The sequence below is a fragment of the Dama dama genome, chromosome 18, assembly GCF_033118175.1.
Source record: "Dama dama isolate Ldn47 chromosome 18, ASM3311817v1, whole genome shotgun sequence".
NCBI lineage: Eukaryota > Metazoa > Chordata > Mammalia > Artiodactyla > Cervidae > Dama > Dama dama.
This window is the reverse complement of record NC_083698.1, coordinates 90,949,856-90,971,847: the sequence shown is the minus strand read 5'-3', so window position 1 is coordinate 90,971,847 and position 21,992 is coordinate 90,949,856. Positions and strand designations below refer to the sequence as shown.

Genomic DNA, 21,992 nt, shown 5'->3' with positions numbered 1-21,992 from the left:
AAGAAAGAATGAATTAATATCAATTTCCAACAACGTGGCAGATAAGATAGCTGAAAAGTCTCCTGTTAACCAACTACTTAGAAATGCTGGATAAAATAAAACATTGTTGAAATGCTTGGCTGACCTCATAAGAAAGCAAGGAAAATCACCAGAAGAGGAAAAACAAAAGAGGAAGCTGAAAACCAGAGTGGGAAGTGTGCTGAGGCTGTAGCTGCACTTGGAGCATTTCCGGGTCTTGATTACGGGGAAAAAAATAAAGAACTTTGGGCTTGCATAGCCATCAAGGTACAAGGGACAAAGTCACGGGCCAGGATGAGATGTGGAATCATATCTGAAAAATCATAACACTTGGAGAGCTATGTCTCTGTGCAAGGATGAACTAGAAAAAAATCTATGCACTGTCAAAGGAAAATGGCGCAGAGTCTATCTCTCGGGTCCTGGGGACTGGGTATCCAAAAAGTATCTTCATTTTCTTTATGTAATTTTATTTATTTATTGGGCTATACTGGGTCTTCGTTGCTGCGTGGGCTTTTTCTTTAGTAGCAGTTAGGGGAAGTTACTCCCTAGTTGTGGTGTGCAGGCTTCTCATTGCCGCAGCTTCTCTTGGTGCAGAACGCAGGTTCTAGAAACGAGGGTTTCAGTAGCTGTAGCTCCCGGGCTCTAGAGCACAAGCTCAAAGATGTGGCACACAGGCTTAGTTGCTCCACAGCGTGTGGGATCTTCCTGGACCAGGGACTGAACCCGTGTCTCCTGCATTGGCAGGCAGATTCTTTACCACTGAGCCGTCAGGGAAGCCCCCCAAAAATGTCTTTTTTAAAATTTCATAGCCACAGGCTCATCTTACACTAACTACCGTCTCAGAACCGCCCAACTGAGGAAGTCACATAGAAGCGGCCCCTTCTGGCAATGTCCTGAGCGTATGATACAAACAAGTGTAAACCATCTCTAAAAGGAGACACTCTGATATACACCGCACGGGATACCACTGATAAAGCTCCATGACATAAAAGCTGATCAGTCCAAATCACAAAACACAGCAGGAAACGAGAACGCAAACAGGAATCACTGGAAACAGCAACCAGCAGAACCTGACCCTCAGGTGTTTTCGTTCATAGAATGATTCAATACGGCCTGCAAAATTAAAAATTCAAGTTCATTTATAGTGCAAAATAAAGTGTCGAAAGCAAGAAAGGAATCAGGTAATGTTTTCAAGTGGTGTGGGATTTCTAGAAATAAATTTGCTGTCACTAAATTTTAAAACAGTGAAGCCTACTACTTCCAGTATAAGAACTTGCAGAATTGTTGGATAGATTTTTCAACTGAAAAGGAAAAAAACTAAATGTTAGATGCATTTTTTTAAATTTCCTTAAAAATCTCAAAGAGCTGGCAGCTAAGGAATGATGAGATCAAAATCTATGTGACAAAGGGAATCAAGAATCCTGAAGTTACATTTGTCCTAATGGCATTTGCCAAAGTAAGAGAACCTGAATCTAAAGTATGCTCAAATTCACAAAGCTTAGAAGATGAAAGACAAAGCCCAAGACCTCCCAACATGGAAAGTCCAAGAGTGAACCTCTTTCCATAAAGTTAGGAAGCCAAAAGGTTATACACCCAAAGAAAGTAGGGATAAGCCCAGCTTACCCTCATACTCCTAGCGCCTGTAAGAAAAGTTGCCTTGGCACAAAGGAAAGCAGGAGGAAAAAAATGAACTATCATTGAAAACCTGTAACCAGAAGTCAGATTTGCAGCCCACTTGGATTGCTTAATAACCTCAAACAATTAATTCAGTTTAAATAGGTTAGTACCAATAGAACCCACTGGCATATGAAAGAAGTAAACAAAGTCATCTCTGGAAGAATAGACCTTTATTCTGGGGACTCAAAGAAATAACACAAATAATTACCCATAAAAGTATTGCAGCTTACACAATGTAAGTACACAATGGAGCAAAACACTACAAACAAAAATAAGCAGACACAATATACAGCAGGAACAGCCCTACAAAGGCATCATGTATTGAAACTATAGTGCTACATTATAAAAAAATATATATATATATATATGTATTCTTTAAATAAATAAAAGGCTAGCTTGAAAAATTCTGCAGGCTAACAGAAAACTATCTTCCAAATGACCAAGCAGATTTGAGAAAGAACCAAATTGGAACTGTAGAATTAAAGATATGGTTATATGGCTAAGTCGCTTCAGTAGTGTCCAACCCTTTGCAACCCCATGGACTCCATGGAACCACCGGACTTCTCTGTCCATGGAATCCTCCAGGCAAGAATACTGGAGTGGGTTGCCATTTCCTTCTCCAAGAATTAAAGATAAGTTAGAATTGAAAACGCAGTGGAGGACTTTAACAGCAATGTAGACAATCTAAAAAGGGAATTAGTAAAAGAGAAGATATATTTGAAGAAAGCAACCCCATGGAACAATGGAATCAAGATATAAACAGTTTACAGAGAAAAAAAAACAAAAAGTTGGAGAAAACATCCCACACTTACTATCAAAAATCGCCTGACAATCTGCAAATTGACTATTTTTGTTGAGCCTATCAGAGAGTTGAGGTTCCAGGGAAAAGGAGAGTGTAAGAAACAGGAAGAACCCGGTAAAAGGGTAAAAATTTTCAGTTATAACATGAATTACATCTGAAAAGCTAATGCATAACATGACTATAATTAATAATACTGTATTGTGTAATTGAAATTTGCTGAGAGAGTAGAACTTAAGTATTCTCACCAAAAAATAAAAAGATAAACATGTGAAGTAATAAATTTAGTAATTAACTTAAATGTGGGAAACCTTTCATTGTATGCACATATTAAACATTACAATTTTATTTCCCAATTATATCTCAGTAAAGTTGAAAAACCAAAATATTTTTAAATAAAATAATTTGAAATGAAAAAAATTTTTGACAATGACAACATTACAAATCAAAATTTCTGGACACCGCCAGGGGGACATTTCTAGTCTTAATTGCATGTATTAGATAAGAAAGGATGAAATTTTCATAACCACAAAATTGAAAGCTTAAATAAAACGAATAATCTTTTAGCAAAACTTTTAATAGCTGACCCAAGGAAAATAGAATATACACTAGTTGTTAAAGTAATTAAATCAGTGGTTAAAATCCATTTTGAGGGTGGGTGAATCCCTGGGTCAGATTGTTTCATAAGCATATTCTACCAAATCCTCAAGAATAAATTTCAACCTTATTCAAAAAGTTTTTAACAGGATAAAAAGGAATAAAACTCATTAATTTATGAGGCTTCCAAAACTTTGATTCCAAAATCAAACAAGGATAATACAAGAAAGAAACATTTCAAGTGAAACTCATTCACGAAAAGAGATGTAAAAATGTTGAATAAAATTTTAACAAACTGAATCAAATAATGTTTAAAATCATAATACATCACAACTATGTAAATTTCCTCACAAAGGCAAGGAAAATTCAATACTAGAAGATCTACCAACATAATAAATCACATTAAGAGAAGGCAGAAAAAGTACATAATCAATGGAATAAAGACAGGTTATCTTTTGATTAAAAAAGCATTAGGTACTTCAAAAATCATATCAAGTAGACACAGAAAGGATCTTCTTAATAGCCACCAAAAACTTTATCAAACATTGTACTTATGGGGAAATAGAAGAATTTCTTTTTAAAATAAGGAACATAGTAAGAATACCATATTCATTGTCTCTATTGAGCATTTCACTAATGGTATAAAACTGTAAATCTTCACAAATAATATGACTTCCATATAGAAGATCTAAGACTTTTTAAAATAATTAAACTTAATAGGAGAATTCAGCAAAGTTTGGGGATATAAAATTATTATACAAAAATCAGTCATAATCCCACACATCAACATAAAAAAGTTAGAACATTTAATTTAAGAAACACAACTTACAATGGCAAATAAAAGTAAAAAGTATCTAAGACTAAATCTAATAAGGTGTGTAAGATCATTTTTTTAACATGTATTTATTTGTTTGGCTGTGCCGAGTCTTAGTTTCAGCACCCGGGATCTTCGATCTTTGTAGCAGTACGCAGAATTCTTAATTGTGGCATACGGGATTCTAGTTCCCAGACCAGGGATTGAACCTGGGCTCCCTGCAGTGGGCGTGCAGAGACTTAGCCACCAGACCCAGGGAAGTTCCTGCAAGACTCTTTTAGACAAATTATAAAGCACATTTCACACTATTAAAGATGATCTAAAAATGTAAAAAGTACAAAAGGATGAGAAGACTAAATACCATTAAAAATGATTTTCCTCAAACAAAAGTATAATTTAGTGAGAGTCCAATCAAAAGTCCATAGAAACTGACAAGTTCTAGGAGAAGCAAATAACCAAGAACAGCCAAAAATCTGAAAAAGAGAAATCATGTGGGTGGACTTGCCCTCTCTAAAATCAAGGCTACTAATATGGTTATAGGAATCAAGACACTGTTGGCATAGGGAGGATCATCAGGTTAACCAGGGGCAGTCGAGGGTCCAAAGAGAGACTTGTGCCTATAAAAATAACTTGATATATGACAGAGGTGGCATTGCAGATCAGCAGGGGTTAAGAATGCAATATTCAAATCAGAGGTCCTGGGACAATTATCCATATGGAAATATAACTGATCTGGTTGCTGCCTCACATCTTACACACCTACACACAAACAGTTGCAAGTAGATTAAGACCTACTTATGAAAAGCAAAACTTTAAAGCCTTTAGAAATGTTTAAACTATGGGTAAACATCTTGTGACCTATAGTCTGGAAAGAAATTTCTTAGTAGGACACAAAAAGGGCAGGGTGCTGAAGAAAAGACTGATAAGTTCAACCAGGACAAAATTAAAACTTTCAGGGCATCAGATAAACATAATTAACATACAAGTCATAGATATCAAGAAGTTACTTGCAATGCACCTCAAAAATATAGACATTCTATCCATAATAAGAAACTCCTAAAAATAATAAGACAAACCACCCAACATACAAACAGACAAAGAATGAGTAGAGATTCATTAAAGGATATGCCAAAATGCTCAAAAAGCATATTTTTTTTATAAAGTTCAACAACACCAGAAGACAAAGAACACAAATTCAAACCACAGTAAAATTCCATTTCATACCCATCATATTGGCAAAAACTGCGACACTACTGGAGGTGGAGGTGATGTAGCACAATAGGAATTCTGTTATGGTCCTAGGAAAACCACTCTGAAGTACAACTGGGCAACACCAATTATTACACACTAAAGATGTATATAACCCATACCCATGGCCCAGCAATTCCACTCCAAAATATATCCCCTAAAACTCTTCTACATATGTCCAAGAAGACTTTTATTAAATGATTATTGTAACATTGGCTATAGTAAGGAAAAATTGAAATATCCTAAATGTCCATCAAAGAAATGGATAATTGTAGCAAATTAATTCAGTAGAATATGTCACCATTTAAAATGATTAAACTAAAGCGATATATACCATTTGACAAATCTAAAAAAACATATTTCGAGTGAAAAAAAAGCAAGTTGTAGGATCTGCACAATTTGATAGCATGACATCATTTATATAGTTCTAAAATATGTAAAACAATATGTCACATTATTTAAGGATACATTCTATATATAATAGCTTACATCTGCTAACCCCAACCTCTCATTCCATCCTTTCCCCAACACCCTCCTGTCTTGGCGATCACAAGTCTGTGAGTTTGTTTCTTTTTTCATAGATAGGTTTATTTGTGTCATATTTTAAGACTGTGAATTTTACATTCACATATAAGTGATGTCATATAGTACTTCTATTTCTTTCTCTCTTACTTCACTTAGTATGATAATCTCTAGGTCCATCCACATTGCTGCAAATGGCACTATTTCATTCTTTTTATGGCTGAGTAATATTCCATTGCATATATACACTACATCTTCTTTATCCATTCATCTGTTAATGGACATTTAGTTTTCTTCCATGTCTTGGCTGATGTAAGCAGTTCTGCTATGAATTTGGGGTACATGAATCTTTTTGATTACAGTTTTTTCCGATATCTGCCCAGGAATGGGGTTCCTATATCCTATGGCAACTCTGTTTTTAGCCTTTTGAGGCTGTTTTCATAGTGGCTGCACCAATATATTTAATTTTTAAGAAACTGTCAGATTACATTCCAGAGTGGTCCTTTTCCTTATTCATCAGAAGTGTATGATAGACCCAGGTTCTCCACATTCTCAGCAGCATCTAAATTTGTCATTATTTTTTTTTTCTATTTTAGTTTTCCTGACAGGTATGTAGAGATATCTCATCATGGCCTTAACAGCATTTCCCTGACAATTACTGATGCTGAACATGTTTTCATGTACTTACTTGCCACCTCTGTTTCCTCCTTAATGAAATGTCTCACCATATTTTTTGTCCATTTTTTAATTCTATTCCTTGGCTTTTTTGTGTTGTTTCAAGATTTCTTTCTATACTCTGGGCTTCCCTTGTGGCTCAGCTGGTAAAGAATCTGCCTGCAATGCAGGAGACCTGGGTTCAATCCCTGGTTTGGGAAGATTTCCCTGGAGAAAGGAAAGGCTACCCACTCCAGTATTCTGACCTGGAGAATTCCATGGACTGTAGAGTCCATGGGGTCACAAAGAGTCGGACACGACTGAGCAACTTTCACTTTCACTTTATATACTCTAGACATAAGTTCTTTATCAGACATGGGGTTTGCAAATATTTTCTCCCAGTCTGTAATTTATCTTTTCATTCTCTTAACAAGATCTTACACAAAGCAAAAGATTTTAATTTTGATGAAGTTCAATTTATCAATTTTTTTTCTTTTATATATAATGCTTTGGTGTCTTTTCTAAGAACTCTTTGCCAGGTTCTATATTTTCTTCTAAATGTTTTGCAGTTTTATCTTTTACATTTAAATCTATATGTTCCACTTATTTATTATAATTATAGCTAATTTTTGCATAAGGTGTAATAATAAGTCGATTCCTTCTTTTCTTTTTTTTTTTTTTTTTTTGCCTATGAATATCCAATTACCCCACCACATTTTGTTGAAAAGACTATACTTTCTCCATTGAAATATTTTTGCACCTTTGTCAGAAATCAGTTGGCCGCACTTGTGTGGGCCTATTTCTGGTTCTCTACCCCATTCTGTTGGCCTGTGTGTCTATCTCTGTACCAGACTGCATGGCCTTGGTTACTGTGCTATGTGTGGGCTCAGTCACTTGGTCGTGTCTGACTCTTTGCAATTCATGGACTGTAGCCCTCCGGACTTCTCTGTCCGTGGGATTTCTGATGCAAGAATCCTGAAGTGGGTGGCCATTTCCTATTCCAGGGGATCTTCCCTGACCAGGGATGGAACCCACATCTCCTGCATTAGCAGGCAGATTCTTTACCACTGAGCCACCTGGGAAACCCTACGGTGCTATACAGTAAGTCTAAATATATATGACTGGTTTAATATTTTAAAAATCAATCAAACAGTGAAATTTACATACAAACAGACTAAAGAAGAAAAATCATACGTTCACTGATATTGATTCAGGGAAAACACTGACAAATTCAGCACATTTATGATTAAAAACTTTCAGAAAACTAGAAACAGAGGGGCATTTCCTCAACATCTACAAAAAAGATACAATCAACATATATAATAGTGAAAGACTGAATGCATTCCTTCTAAAATCAGAAAGCAAGGCTGACCACCCCCACCACTGCTATTCAACACAATACCAAAACTTTTAGGTAGCACACTAAGGCAAGAAAGGAAATAAAAGCCATGCAGATCACAAAAAGAGAAATTAAACTCTCCCTATGTGCAGCGACGTGACATGATCATCTGGGCAGAAAATTACAGAATCTACTGAAAAGAAAGAAGAAAAGAATTCCTAGAACTAATGAGTTCAGCACAATCAGAGGATACAAGATCAAAATGTGAAATCAACTGTATTTCTACATACCAGCAATGAACACATGGAAATCAAAATTGATATTTTATATATGCCATTTATAATCACTCATAAAGAAATGAAATAGGTATAAATCTTTCAAAGGTGTACAAAATTTACATATTATACACTACAAAACACTCATGAAAGAAATCAAAGCTCTAATTAAGTGACAGTCCTGGGTGTTCATTGGAAGGACTGATGTTGAAGCTGAAACTCCAATACTTTGGCCACATGATGCAAAGAGCTGACTCATTTGAAAAGACCCTGATGCTAGGAAAGATTGAGGGCAGGAGGAGAAGGGGACGACAGACGATGACAGGTTTGATGGCATCACCGACTCAATGGACATGGGTCTGGGTAAACTCCAGGAGTTGGTGATGGACAGGGAGGCCTGGCGTGCTGCAGTTCATGGGGTTGCAAAGAGTCAGACATGACTGAGCAACTGAACTGAACTGAACTGTGTTCATGGATTAGAAGACTCAACATAGCAAGGATGTTGATTCTCCCCAAATTGACACTCAGATTAAATACAATTTCTACCAAAATCCCAGCAAGATTTTTTTGTCAATGTTTATAATTTTTTTTAAATGTCCTAGATCAACCAGTTTTTACAGATTTTGACTGAAAGGATGAGTATCTGTGTGCATGTGTGCACATGTATGTGTATGATTAGGCCTTAATTAGGGAAATACAACTCATTGTTGTGGTTGGCTATTTATGAAGGGCAGGTGGGGCTGGGAGTTAAAAATGTCCTCCTCCCCAGTGAAGCTCAAATTAGATGAAATACAAACCAGAATCACAGGTGAAATAAGGAGGTACATGGACCCCTGGATGTTACAGCTTGAGTTCAGAAACACTTGCACTTTGCCTTCTCTCCCTTCACTCTCATCTGAGGACCGCACGGGAGATATTTCTCTCCCTCGTGGCTGCCTTTCAGCACCAGCTGAGCGTGACAAGGTCCTCAGTAAATTCCAGATTTGACTCTTCCTGTAGTCACTTTACTGCACCCCTCTGTGCTTGACCTGTGCCAAGGTAACAGAGATCCAACATCTACCTGGGCCATTTTAGACCTGCATGGCTCTCTTCCTTGCCTGCACTTTGCCCAACCAGGAACACCACATATTCTTTGTATTCTTCCATCTTCCTCTAACTGTTTTCTGCCTCTACACTCACACTGGCGCACAGGTGTCCCAGTCTCATTACAGAACACTCATTAATATTCACCATGGGTACACTTGCGGGTGTCCTCCCTACCCACACATGTGTCTAGACTTCTATGAATATCAGCAGTGAGAAAGCAGATTAAAAATCAGTGGTTAATCAACAGGGAAGACGCAGGTGGGGCCCAGAGCAACGTGGCTGAGGAGGGCACCTGGAGTGGCTTGACTATGATGCCACTCACAAATCAGTTTGACAGATGATCCTATGAGAAAGTCAAATTCTATTAAATAACCTCTCTTGGTAGTGCTCGGGAATTTGGTTGGTTGATGATCCAAACATAACTCACAAAGTCCACTGCTCACACTTCAATCCAGACCCCCTGATACTGTGTAAACTTAGCCCTGATAAGACCTAATTGAATTCAACAACTCTGCTAAATTCAAGGCAACTTGAAATGCTCTGCAATCGTTTACATGGTACTCCTGGCCAGAACACTGGCTCTGGCTTCACTGCCAGTGGTGGACAGGGTGGCCTGTAATTAACAAGTCAATGAGTACTTGCTGCCTGAGTGCCAAGTGCCAGGTGCCATATTAAGCACATTGGCAGGTTAAAAAAAAAAAAAACAGTTTTGGCCTCTGCTTTTCAAGATCTTACAATCTAATGGTAGGGGAGAGGAACCATCACATAAGATACTGAGAATTCTTCAATAAGGTACTGATGTCTAAATTTGCTCAGAGAGATCCAACATCTACCTGGGCCATTTCAGACTCACATGGCCCTCTTTTTTGCCTGCATCTGGCCCAGCCAGGAATACTGATGTCTACATTTGCAGGTAGGTTAAAAGGAGTGAATAAATGGAGACATCAAGAAAGACTTCATGGCCAGGGTAAGATTTTTTTCTGGGTCTTGCCCTGGCCATGGGATGGCTAGTGCCTCCGTGGGAGAAGAGAAGAATGGATGCTGTCTGAAACAGAAGGAACTCACCAGCCCCACAGAGGGAGCTGGCCAACCAGCTGCTCTGCCCACATCCACAGCTACTCAGGGTTACTCTTCCACAGTGAGAGGGATGTACGTGGAAATGACGGCCACCACGACTCACCCAGGTGGAGCCCCACCTCGGCAGTTCTCCCTGGAACTTAAGGAGACCAGCCACTGACACTTCAGAAGAGCACAACTTGAGAAGCCAAGACTCGGTGGTATGACAGACTCAAGTTCCAACAAGCTACTTTTACTCTCTAAGCCTCAGTTTCGTGTTCCAAATGGGAACCAAATTCACAGGATTGTTGTGAAGAACAAATGAAATGATGTCTGCACACTTCCTGGAACATAACATACACTTCATAAAAAGTAACTCTTGTGGTTGTCTTATATGGTCCACGTTCATGTAGATTTTTAATTTATTTAATTGAAAGCTAATTACTTTACAATATTGTAGTGGTTTTTGCCATGTTCATGTGGATTTATTATCTACCCCCTCACTCTTCATTTCTTCTTGTATTCCTGGTCTTCCCTCTGGAATCCTTTTCCTGCTGTCTGAAGAATTTTTTTTAGTGTCTTAAGATAGGTCTTCAGGTGAGGGGTTCTGTTTTTGTTTACCCCAAAATGCTTTATTTCACTTTAACTTTTGAAGCAATTATTTCCTTTTAGCACTTCAAAGACAGTGTTATGTTGTCTTCTGGTTTCCATCATTTCTGGTGAGAAGACAGCTGTGGATCCTATTTCTGTTTGTTTGAAGGTCACGCACATTTTCCCCTCTTTGGCTGCCTTTAAGATTTTTTCAAATCTTTGCCTTTGTGTCTGGCCGTTTTACTCTGATGAGCCTAGATAATGTGGGTTTTCTTTGTATTTATACTGCCTGAGGTTCATGGTGCTTCTTGAGTCCATAACTTAATGTCTTTCATCACTTTAATAAAATTCCTGGTTATTATTTCTTCAGACATTGTTTCTGCCCCATTATCTCTCTCCTCTCTTTCTGGGATTTTCAATGCATGTATGTTAGACCTTTTCACTATATTCTTTCTATCTCTTATACTTGTTTCTGAATTTTACATTTTTTCTTTAGTCTTGATATTTTCAAATCACTATTCTCTTCATATCTATCAAATCTACTGTTAAACCCAGCTTATGGTATATTTTTCAGCTCTAGAATTTTCCTTGTTTCTGTTTATAGATTTCAGTTTTCTGTTGAAGTTCTCCATCTCCTCATGTAACTTCCTGAATATGTCAATTTTTAATGTCCAGTTCTATTCATTCTGTGTATCTTCTATGGGTTTATTTCTATTATCTCTTTTTTTCTCCATGGTTTTCATCATGTGGTCTTGTTTCTTAAGATGACTTGATTACTTGAAGTCATAATAGTTCTCTGCACAGTTATCTTCCAAACAAAGCCCTCAACTCAACTCATGTCTCTGAATTTGGTTCTTAACCTCTCTCTCTCTTTCCTTACCAAGTGGTTCTAGAATTCTAGCAAGTTTAGGTCCTGATCCTTCAAACATAAAATAATGATGCTATACTTGTATTCCAAATGGTATTTGAGGATCTCAGGAATCAGCCTACCTTTCCACCTTCCCCCTCATACATCCTACAATCAAATGAAGTAGAACCAGTTACCACTGCTGGTGGTTTGTTTTTCTACCCCAGTGCACATCTCAGCTATTTCCAGCACACAGTCTACCCCTTCCGTTCATAGCCGACTATCCAAACCCTGTTATCTAAGTCCCAGATTAAATGACATCCTCCATAATTAAACTTTGACTCCTCAGCCATCTGTATTAATGGCGTCCTTCTCTGAACTCCCAGAGCCTTTTCGTGGAGTGCTGTTTATGCCCAAGTCCTACTTCCACCACCAGCTAACCCCCGGGAGGGTGGTGGACAGTCCCTGTTTTTGTCTTCCGAGGATCCGGTCTCCCTCACACGGCACAGTCGTGAGCTCACCTGACTCTCCTCTCAGGAGCTGCCTCTCCCCACTCTCGGACCACACGGCTTCAGCAGAACTGCTTCCCTCCTGACTCCCAGAACCTGTGAACTTCACCCAGAGAACTAGCGTGGGATGTGGGCGTGGCTAAGCCGGAAAGGCGTCACGTGATGGTCTGTCTGTCTGCAACCCTGAGGAAGCTCCCATTTCACTTAAAGGACAAGCCGAGGAGGCTGTAGATGGATCGTGCCCTCCCCTAGTCCTCTCAGATCTATTCTCCTGCTATTCTTCGCCTCCTGCCCACCTCAGCCACACCACTGCTTTGATCCTCCTCAGACACACCAGGTCTATTCCCGCCTCAATGCCTTTGCTCCATCTGGTCCCACGCCGGACGTCTCTTCCCTCAGACATCCATTTGACTGTCTCCAGATGGAGACCTGCAGGAGGCCGCACGAACCTCACTTTCCTCGCGAGGGCTCATCCTGACTCCCGTTTACAGGTAGCATCCACCACCCAACATTCCTTAAAGCCCCTAACTCTGCTTCCTCTCCTCTTTCTCTCTAACAGACTCTATAATTTGCTTATTTGTAGCTTCCCTGGTGGCTCAGCTGGTAAAGAATCTGCCTGCAATGTGGGAGACCTGGGTTCGATCCCTGGGTTGGGAAGAGCCCCTGGAGAAGGGAAAGGCTACCCACTCCAGTGTTCCAGCCTGGAGAATCCCATGGACTACAGTCCATGGGGTCGCAGAGAGTCAGACACGACTGAGTGACTTCCACTTTCCCCTTTACTTATGTTTACCCCATCTGTACACACACACTGGAATCCAAGCTCCCAAGGGAAGGAATCGTTGTCTGCTGGGCTCACTGATATCCCTCAAGCCTTAGAACGGTGTCCAGCTCAGAGCAGGCCCTGTATACACGTCCACTGACTGCGACATCAATGCGGAATCATCTCCTGTCTCCATAAGCAGCCTTCCTGCATGGCATGCTCCATGTGTGGACTTGAAAGATGCTTCTTTTCAGGCAGGGTGAGAGCTCTGTGAAAGTTCCAACTTTAGGAGCCCCTATGTCTGCTCTCATGGGCAGAGACCGCCCCTCTGCCCTGCAGCCACCCATGCCCACCTCCCCACTCGGAGGGAAATCCTATTAACCAGGCAGAGGAATCAAGTCAGGGAAACAAAGACTTCATCTGGACCCTGGGAAATGGAGATGGAGCTAAATAGAAATTCTATATAAGAGACTTCTCTGGTGGCCCAGTAGCTAAGACCCAGTGCTCCCAGTGCAGGGGGCCCAGGTTCAGTGCCTACTTAGGGAACTAGATCCTGCCTGCTGCAATTAAGAGTTCACATGCCAGCAGCCATGATATTAAAAGATGCTCGCTCCTTGGAAGAAAAGTTATGACCAACCTAGATAGCATTTTAAAAAGCAGAGACATTACTTTGCCAACAAAGGTCTGTCTAGTCAAAGCTATGGTTTTTCCAGTAGTCATGTATGGAAATGAGAGTTGGACTATAAAGAAAGCTGAGCACCAAAGAATTGATGCTTTTGAACTGTGGTGTTGGAAAAAACTCTTGAGAGTCCCTTGGACTGCAAGGCGATCCAACCAGTCCATCCTAAAGGAAATCAGTCCTGAATATTCATTGGAAGGACTGATGCTGAAGTTGAGGTTCCAATACTTTGGCCATCTGATGTGACGAACTGATTCACTGGAAAAGACCCTGATGCTGGCAAAGATTGAAGGTGGGAGGAGAAGGGGATGACAGAGGACGAGATGGTTGGATGGCATCACGGACTCAGTGGACATGAGTTTGAGTAAGCTCTGGGAGTTGGTGATGGACAGGGAAGCCTGGCATGCTGCAGCCCATGGGGTCACAGAGAGTTGGACACAACTGAGCGACTGAACTGAACTGAAAGATCCTGCATGCTGCCACTAAGACTCGGTGCAGCCAAATAAACATTGGGGGGAAAAAAAAACTCTATGTAAAATAAATCTGTCCAAATGTAGTAAAATAAATCTAGGGCCAGAATAAATCAGAGGCTCAGTGTAGCCCAAATGGCCTTTGGTGTCAAAATGCAAATATTCACCAAGAATGCTATGCTTTAGCATTTCACAGGTCCTTTCATAGCTATTATTTCACATTCTCTTCAAAACGGCTCTCAAGAAACAAATCTTTCCCATCCTAGAAGTTGAGGAACTGGTGCTCTAGCAGAAAAGACACCTATAAAGCTGTCCAGCTCTGTGGCGATGCTAGAAGATAAGTCTCGGGACTCAGAGAGCAGAAATTTCCCTTTGGTGTGTGTGAAGCCCAGGGGTGTACATAGGTGTTCCCTGGGGACCTGAGGCCACAGCCTGGACGTGGCATGTCTCCCCAGAGCATCAAGTCTATCCTGAAGTTCATCAAAATAAAAAGTGTTATTCTTCTAGCAAAACAAATGTGGGTTTTGTATAAAGCACAGTGCAAAACCTTTGCATGAATTATTAAGATTTTTAAATTGGACTCATAACAAATTTCCACATTTACAAAAGTCAGCTTTGGTAGCACCATCCCCCAACCCTTACCTGGCTCTTACTAGCCGTGTGACTTTGGACAAATGACTTAACTTCTCTGAGCCCAGTTTTTCTCACGTAAAATGGAATGATAATGGCTTCCTCAAAGGCCAGTGGTTATGAATATCAAATTAAGATACATACAAGAAACTCTGCAACCTGACAGAGGGGGGGAAAAAAATGAAAACATTCATTTTTTATCATTATTATGTGGGAACAGTAGATGAGAACCAAGAAGCCATCACCCCATTAAAATCCCCAAACTCCTACGGTGTCCAATTTAAGGTTTCACTTGAGAAGCAAGAACTGGAAAAGATTTAGAGGATAGAAATTGCAAAAATGATTAGGGATTAAAGAGCAAGATGCTTGAGGAAAGGTTAGAGGAACCTGAGTTTCTTTGAACTTGAGGAGGAAAGAGCTGAAAGAGAGACTTAGAAAGAAGCTTCACAAAATAAAGAAAAAATCTCAGCTGCTGTCCACCTCTACCAGGGCTAGAAGGCAACACCACTCAGTGGGGGAGGGATGGAGGGAGGGGGCCTTAGGCACCAGGGTATCGGTGCGGCTCTAAGGAACCTTAGAACCACTGAGAGAAGAATGGAACCCACTTCCCCGGAGATGTCCTTGAGATCCTAAAGATGGGGTGCCGATGCATGGACAAGGAGGAGCTGGTCCTCTAAGCAGAAAGCTTGGCCACCTGCAGGGTGAAGTCTGACACACCTTGAGTCCAAATTTCCCAGATTATCCTCCCGCTGGCCCTGCCTGGCTGCCTGTGGTTCTTGTCTTAAGCTTTTTATGGTTCCAGAGAATACACGTTATCTGGAAGGCATCATCCTTTGAGTCATTAAGTCTTTTTTTTTTTTTTTTTTTTTTATTATTATTTTTTTTTTTCCAGTGGGTTTTGTCATACATTGATATGAATCAGCCATGGATTTACATGTATTCCCAATCCCGATCCCCCCTCCCACCTCCCTCTCCACCCGATTCCTCTGGGTCTTCCCAGTGCACCAGGCCGGAGCACTTGTCTCGTGCATCCCACCTGGGCTGGTGATCTGTTTCACCATAGATAGTATACATGCTGTTCTTTTGAAATATCCCACCCTCACATTCTCCCACAAAGTTCAAAAGTCTGTTCTGTATTTCTGTGTCTCTTTTTCTGTTCTGCATATAGGGTTATCGTTATCACCTTTCTAAATTCCATATACATGTGTCAGTATGCTGTAATGTTCTTTATCTTTCTGGCTTACTTCACTCTGTATAAGGGGCTCCAGCTTCATCCATCTCATTAGGACTGGTTCAAATGAATTCTTTTTAATGGCTGAGTAATATTCCATGGTGTATATGTACCACAGCTTCCTTATCCATTCATCTGCTGATGGGCATCTAGGTTGCTTCCATGTCCTGGCTATTATAAACAGTGCTGCGATGAACATTGGGGTGCACGTGTCTCTTTCAGATCTGGTTTCCTCAGTGTGTATGCCCAGAAGTGGGATTGCTGGGTCCTAGAGGAGAACATAGGCAAAACACTCTCCGACATAAATCAAAGCAAGATCCTCTATGACCCACCTCCCAGAATATTGGAAATAAAAGCAAAACTAAACAAATGGGACCTAATGAAACTTAAAAGCTTTTGCACTACAAAGGAAACTATAAGTAAGGTGAAAAGACAGCCCTCAGATTGGGAGAAAATAATAGCAAATGAAGAAACAGACAAAGGATTAATCTCAAAAATATACAAGCAACTCCTGAAGCTCAATTCCAGAAAAATAAATGACCCAATCAAAAAATGGGCCAAAGAACTAAACAGACATTTCTCCAAAGAAGACATACAGATGGCTAACAAACACATGAAAAGATGCTCAACATCACTCATTATTAGAGAAATGCAAATCAAAACCACAATGAGGTACCATTACACGCCAGTCAGGATGGCTGCTATCCAAAAGTCTACAAGCAATAAATGCTGGAGAGGGTGTGGAGAAAAGGGAACCCTCTTACACTGTTGGTGGGAATGCAAACTAGTACAGCCGCTATGGAAAACAGTGTGGAGATTTCTTAAAAAACTGGACATAGAGTCATTAAGTCTTTATCACTGTAACTTATTCAAGTTTCTCCTATCAGCCAGGGGAATACTCAGGAAAGGGCAGAGCTAGTATGTGGTGAAAGTTAGAGGAGAGAAAGGCGGACACAGCCTAGCTGAAGACCACCAATGAGCAACGAGGGGAACTCTGCCTGGAGCGGGGAGGGGCCAGAAGACGAACGTTGTTCCCCACCAACCCTGCACTCATTCTGCTTTCAGAAGGAGCTCCGTGAAGGCAGGGGCTTTGAGTGCTGATGACACTATTCCCGGAGCACCCGCTCACCCACCCCCCGCACACTGATGGGCTGGCTCTCGGGGATGCACCCCCCAGGAAGCTGCCAGTCCTCACTGGCCAGCTCTGCGGCTGCAGCTGTGACCTCTAGGGCCCTGGGACCTGGCTCTGAACTGTGCCCCATCATCTCCTGCTCAGGGATCCCAGTGCCGAACCTGAACTGCAGACTCTCCAGGGACCATGCCGTCCTCTCTGTCTAGCCCCGGCCCCCGTCTGCCCAGTGTTCCTCTCTGCCTCTCCCCCAGCTGCGCCTGCCCCTGCCCCTCCTCCCTGTCCTGTCTCTTTCCCTCTCTCTGTCCCCAGGCCAGCCAGCTCAGCCATCCTGTCTCCCTCCCCAGTCTGTCCTGCCTCCTACCTGACCTGTCCTCCTCCCCCAGATCTGTTACATCTCTTCTCCTCCCTGTTCTACCGTGCTACTACATGCCCAGTTCTGTCCCCTGGCTCTGTCCTGCTCACCCTTCTATCCCCACATCTGGAGCACAGCTGGCTCTCATTAGAGGAGGGCGGCTCGAGACTGTTCATGGGGCCTGAAATGGGATGCCAATCCCCCTCCCTAACTTAAAAAAGGGCACCTGGTGCATAGTGAAAGTCGCTCAGTCGTGTCTCACTTTTTGCGACCCCATGGTCTATACAGTCCATGGAATTCTCCAGGCCAGAATACTGGAGTGGGTAGCCATTCCCTTCTCCAGGGGATCTTCCCAACCCAGGGATCGAACCCAGGTCTCCCGCACTGTAGGTGGATTCTTTTACCAGCTGAGCCATAAGGGAAGCCGAAGTGAATGCATGCTACTCTATGAGTAATTTAATGGCAGTCACACAGAAAGCATAAGAGTGGAGAAAACAAGACACCTGATGCCTCATCCAGAATATTCCACCAGCACTGAGTATTCCTTCTCAGGTGCTCGAGAAAGACCAGCCATGTGATTCCTGCTTCTCCTGGGGGAGACAGATCCCCTGAGAGAGAGGCTACCCCTGCCATAACCCCTAGCGAAATCCAGTGACTTAGACCATGGGTCTCAAAAAGGAGACACACTGAGCGACTTCACTATGCACCGGCCCTGTTTTGATGGAGGAAGGGAACGATGACATCGGGAACCAACGACACTCCCCTCGCCCTGAAGCCTTCCTGAGCCTCAAAAAACCCCTGTGTGCAAAACGCAACTGAAACACAAGGTCCACATTGTTCTGTCTCTCCTGCGGGGGTTGGGGATGGGGGGTGGGCCTGCAAATCCCTAGAAGCCCTGGGCCAAGTCCCCTGTGGACAGTGAGCCTCATCCTGTGACAACATCCAGATGCTGAGCAAGCTGGGTAACTGCTGGGAAGGAACCTGTACCACTCTCATTCTTGAATCGGCAGCGCCCAGGAGTGCAGAGGAAGGGAGATGGCTGAGTGCAGGAGCGGGGGCCCTGGAAGTGGGGCCAGGAGAAACCGGGGTTCATGTCAGGAGGGCAGGGGTCTGAACAGGGGGCAGGAGTCCAGGTCAAGGGACCTGCCTCCAGGCTTGCTGGGGTGCTGTGGGTACCCTTGCTGTTATCACCCCCCCTGGGCTCAGCAGGGTGCCACGGAGGGTCCGGCCAGGTGACCCACCTGCCTGCTCCCATCCCATCCTCTGTGCCCACCTGAGCCCCTAACCCTCCACTGGGGCTGGGAGCTCGATGGACACAAGCAAGCCCCTGAGAATGGCATGGGGGCAGGGGGGCGCTCACTGCTGGTCAGCATCATCCAGGACATCTCCTCCCAAGCACTTGCTCCCCAAAAAGGTCAGCACTTGTTTCCGGGGCTGGTTCTCAGGTGGTCCTGCCACGCCAGGCCCTTAGCTAACCCATCACACTCAGCCCAGGTCACCAATTCACTCCTGACCTGCCTGCTGCACGCGTGCTCACCAAATGGGCCTTCTGGTCCCAGCGGGGGAGCGCAGGTGAGAGGTCAAGGTGTGAGGTGCTACTGCCCCCTGCTGGCAGCTTTCAGAATATTCCATAGATTATACCCTTCCATCTCTTCCATGGCTCAGTCGTGTCCGGCTCTTTGCGATCCCACGGACTGACTACAGCCTACCAGGCTCCTCCGTCCACAGGATTTTCCAGGCAAGAATACTGGAGTGGGTAGCCTATCCCTTCTTCAGGGGATCTTCCTGACCCGGGAATCAAACTGGGGTCTCCTGCATTGCAGGCGGATTCTTTACCAACTGAGCCATCAGGGAAGCCCCAGAATATTCCAGGCTGAGGTCAAAGAAGACAGCACAGGCCAGAACAACCTCCCTTCCTCCACTCAGCCTCACCCAGGAAGACACTGGCTCAACGGCTCCACCGGGGCTGTGGGACTGGCCACATCCAGGAGAGGGGCCAGCTTGCAGAGTGGGGACAGGCAGCCTAGAAAATGAGAGGGGGAAGGAGAGCAGAGCGAGGGAGGTCCCCAGCCCCCCAGAGAAGTAACCGTAACAACTCCGCATAGACGTCCTTCACGGGACCCAGAAGGGCTCACGTACATGGATAACCACGTCACATCCGAGCAACCTGAAGGGCAAGATGGGGCAGAGTGGGTTTCCTTCCACTTTGCAGATGAGAAAGGAAAAGGTCCAAGAGGTTGCGACCCTCACCCACATCACAAAGTCAGGTGCGAAATGAGACACCCCCCCCCCCCAACACGGGGTCTGCCTTCCTGGCCCAGGGCTCTGACAGATCATTTAAACAAGTGTTTCGGGGCCCCTGTGAGAGGTCCCAGAACATCTGCGATCACAAGGTCCCATCCTGACAAAAGCACACGCCCCCACTCCACCAAGGCCCAGCTTGTCAGCCAGGCATGGTCTAGGGGAGGCCCGGATCTGGCCACAGTCTGAGTTCTCTGTAAAAGGCTGAAAAGCACCTTCAGTAGGGATGAGCAAAGATCTGAGAACATAGAAGCATCTCAGAGCACGGAGACCACCCCTCCTCCCTGGACAGCCCATAGGATGCAGACATCCTGGGCTAGTGGCTGCAAGGCTGGAGCGCAGATGGTTTGCTTACTGGACATCATGATCCTGCACCAAGTGACCAGCATGGCCATCCCTCAGGAGGAGCCAAGGTCCTTAGGTAAAGGTAGCCAGAGGCTCTGGGCTCTCTGCCAGCCCACATCCTTTTGGTTTGGGAACCTTCTTGTCTACTCCCTGGGGAGCAGAGCATCCCCTGCTCAGTGTCCCCAACCTCCATCCACACTCTCCCCATCCTCCCTGCTTCCTGGTCTCCTGCCTAAGCCGCCTGCCCAGCACTGCCCTCCGCCTCCTCCTGCACCTCCCCCGGCTCTGACCAGGCTACGGTCAAGCACAGGGCTGGTCTTTCCAAGCAGGATTAAACTGACTGGAAAGAAACAAACGCATCCTTCATCATCTCTGCTTCTCCGAGTTGGCCACAAGCAACAGCAAAATGCATCCCACGGTCCAGTCAGAGGAGCAGGTGACAAATGGGCAACTTGCTCATCTCCTGGATTTTTTTTTTAGTGCTCAGAAAGGAGAGGAGGAATATTTATTAGTGAGGAAATGTGACTTGTCGGAGCCTATGAACGCCCCCACACACGTCTGCTCTCAAGGAAGAAGGAAGACAAGTTGAGAAATTCAGGACCTTCGTGAGCTATGGAGTGGTCTCTCCTGGGCACCCAAGCAGGGGCTGCAATCAGATGCTCCCACCAGCTAGAAAGAGGGGCTGCCCGGCAGAAAACACAGCCCAGCCGCCAGCAGCGGCAGCTCTGGGGCTCGTTTCCAGCACTAGGAGCCCCACCTACACCTGCCATCCCTGACCCCTCCCTGCCAACCTGGGCCAGATGTGTGTGCATGCATGCTGAGTTGCTTCTGTCATGTCCGACTCTGTGTGCCCCTATGGTCACACAGCATGTGTGCATGCATGCTGAGTTGCTTCTGTCATGTCCGACTCTGTGTGACCCTATGGACTATAGCCTGCCAGGCTCCTCTGCCCATGGGATTCTCCAGGCAAAAATACTGGAGTGGGTTGCTGTGCCCTCCTCCAGGGGATCTTCCCCACCCAGGGATCATCAGCCTGCAAATGTGCCAAGTCGGCTCCAGAAACGCTTCCAGCGGGAGGCGCCACCTCCGTGGGGACTCTGGGCTCTTTAGCTCCTGCCCTCCAGACATCCACGGTCTCAGGTGGATGTCAGCAGTCTTGGCCTCATCCACTTCCCCCACCCCACCCTGTCCCTTAAGGAGCCGGGGCTCACTGCCCACGCCTTCCTCGGGGAATGGCTTCCAACAGCTAAGACAGCACTCAGCCCCAGACAGCCAGAGGGATGGATGAGACTCCATCCTTGTCCTCACAGAACCTTCACGCCTGAAACAGATGATTGGTGACAAAAAAAACCACATAGCTGTGGCACTTCACCGTTCAGAAGAGTGTTTATGCAGTTATTTCATTTCGGATGCCTAAGGGAGCTGCGGAAGGGCTGGTTTTCAAGCCTCCGCTTCTCGGAAGTGACAACTGAGTCTGAGATTGATGAGGGGGAGGTTCCAACCACAGCCTGACCCCGGGACTTCGGCTCAAAGCTCCGCCACTTGACTGCCCACAACTGGACGCCAGGACAGGGTCCTCTCGCCATTTTGCAGGGGCGGGAGAGGGTTTGATTGACGGAGACACGCTGAGGTCCCGAGATCTGAGGTGTAGAGCCTGGGGTGTGGGACTCTCCACCCACGCTAGCGTCACTCACAAACCGGATGTCCTTCCACCGGAACAACCCAGGCTAGGGAGGGCGGACAGATCATCCCTGTTTCTGAACCATGGGCTGGAAGATGATGGACAGGTGAGGAGGCTGAACCAGCAGTTCAGAACCTGGGGCTCGCTGGCACTGCCTGGGGTCACCTTTTGAATGAACCCTCTGCATGGGTGACCCCGTTTCACAGCATTTCCCAGGCTCTGTATAGCCCAGGGCCTCAGAAGTGCGTCTAGACAGTGTCTCTGAAAGAAGACTTGGCCGAAGACTTCTCCTCCCCACCCTTTCTCCTGATCTCCCAGCCCCGCCAGCCAAGACCAAGTGACCTTCTGGAAGCGCTACAGCCCTCACTGTCCGAGCCTC

General features: G+C 44.2%; 1 long non-coding RNA gene across 3 annotated transcripts in view; it reads right to left on the bottom strand.

The window, feature by feature from the left end:
* Nucleotides 1-15,722: 15,722 nt before the first annotated feature.
* Nucleotides 15,723-21,992, bottom strand: part of LOC133072888 (uncharacterized) — a 61,213-nt gene continuing 54,943 nt past the window's right edge. For all 3 annotated transcript variants that reach the window (XR_009696823.1, XR_009696822.1, XR_009696821.1), the window contains one exon: nucleotides 15,723-16,070. This is a non-coding gene — a long non-coding RNA (uncharacterized LOC133072888). The remainder of the gene's footprint in view (nucleotides 16,071-21,992) is intronic.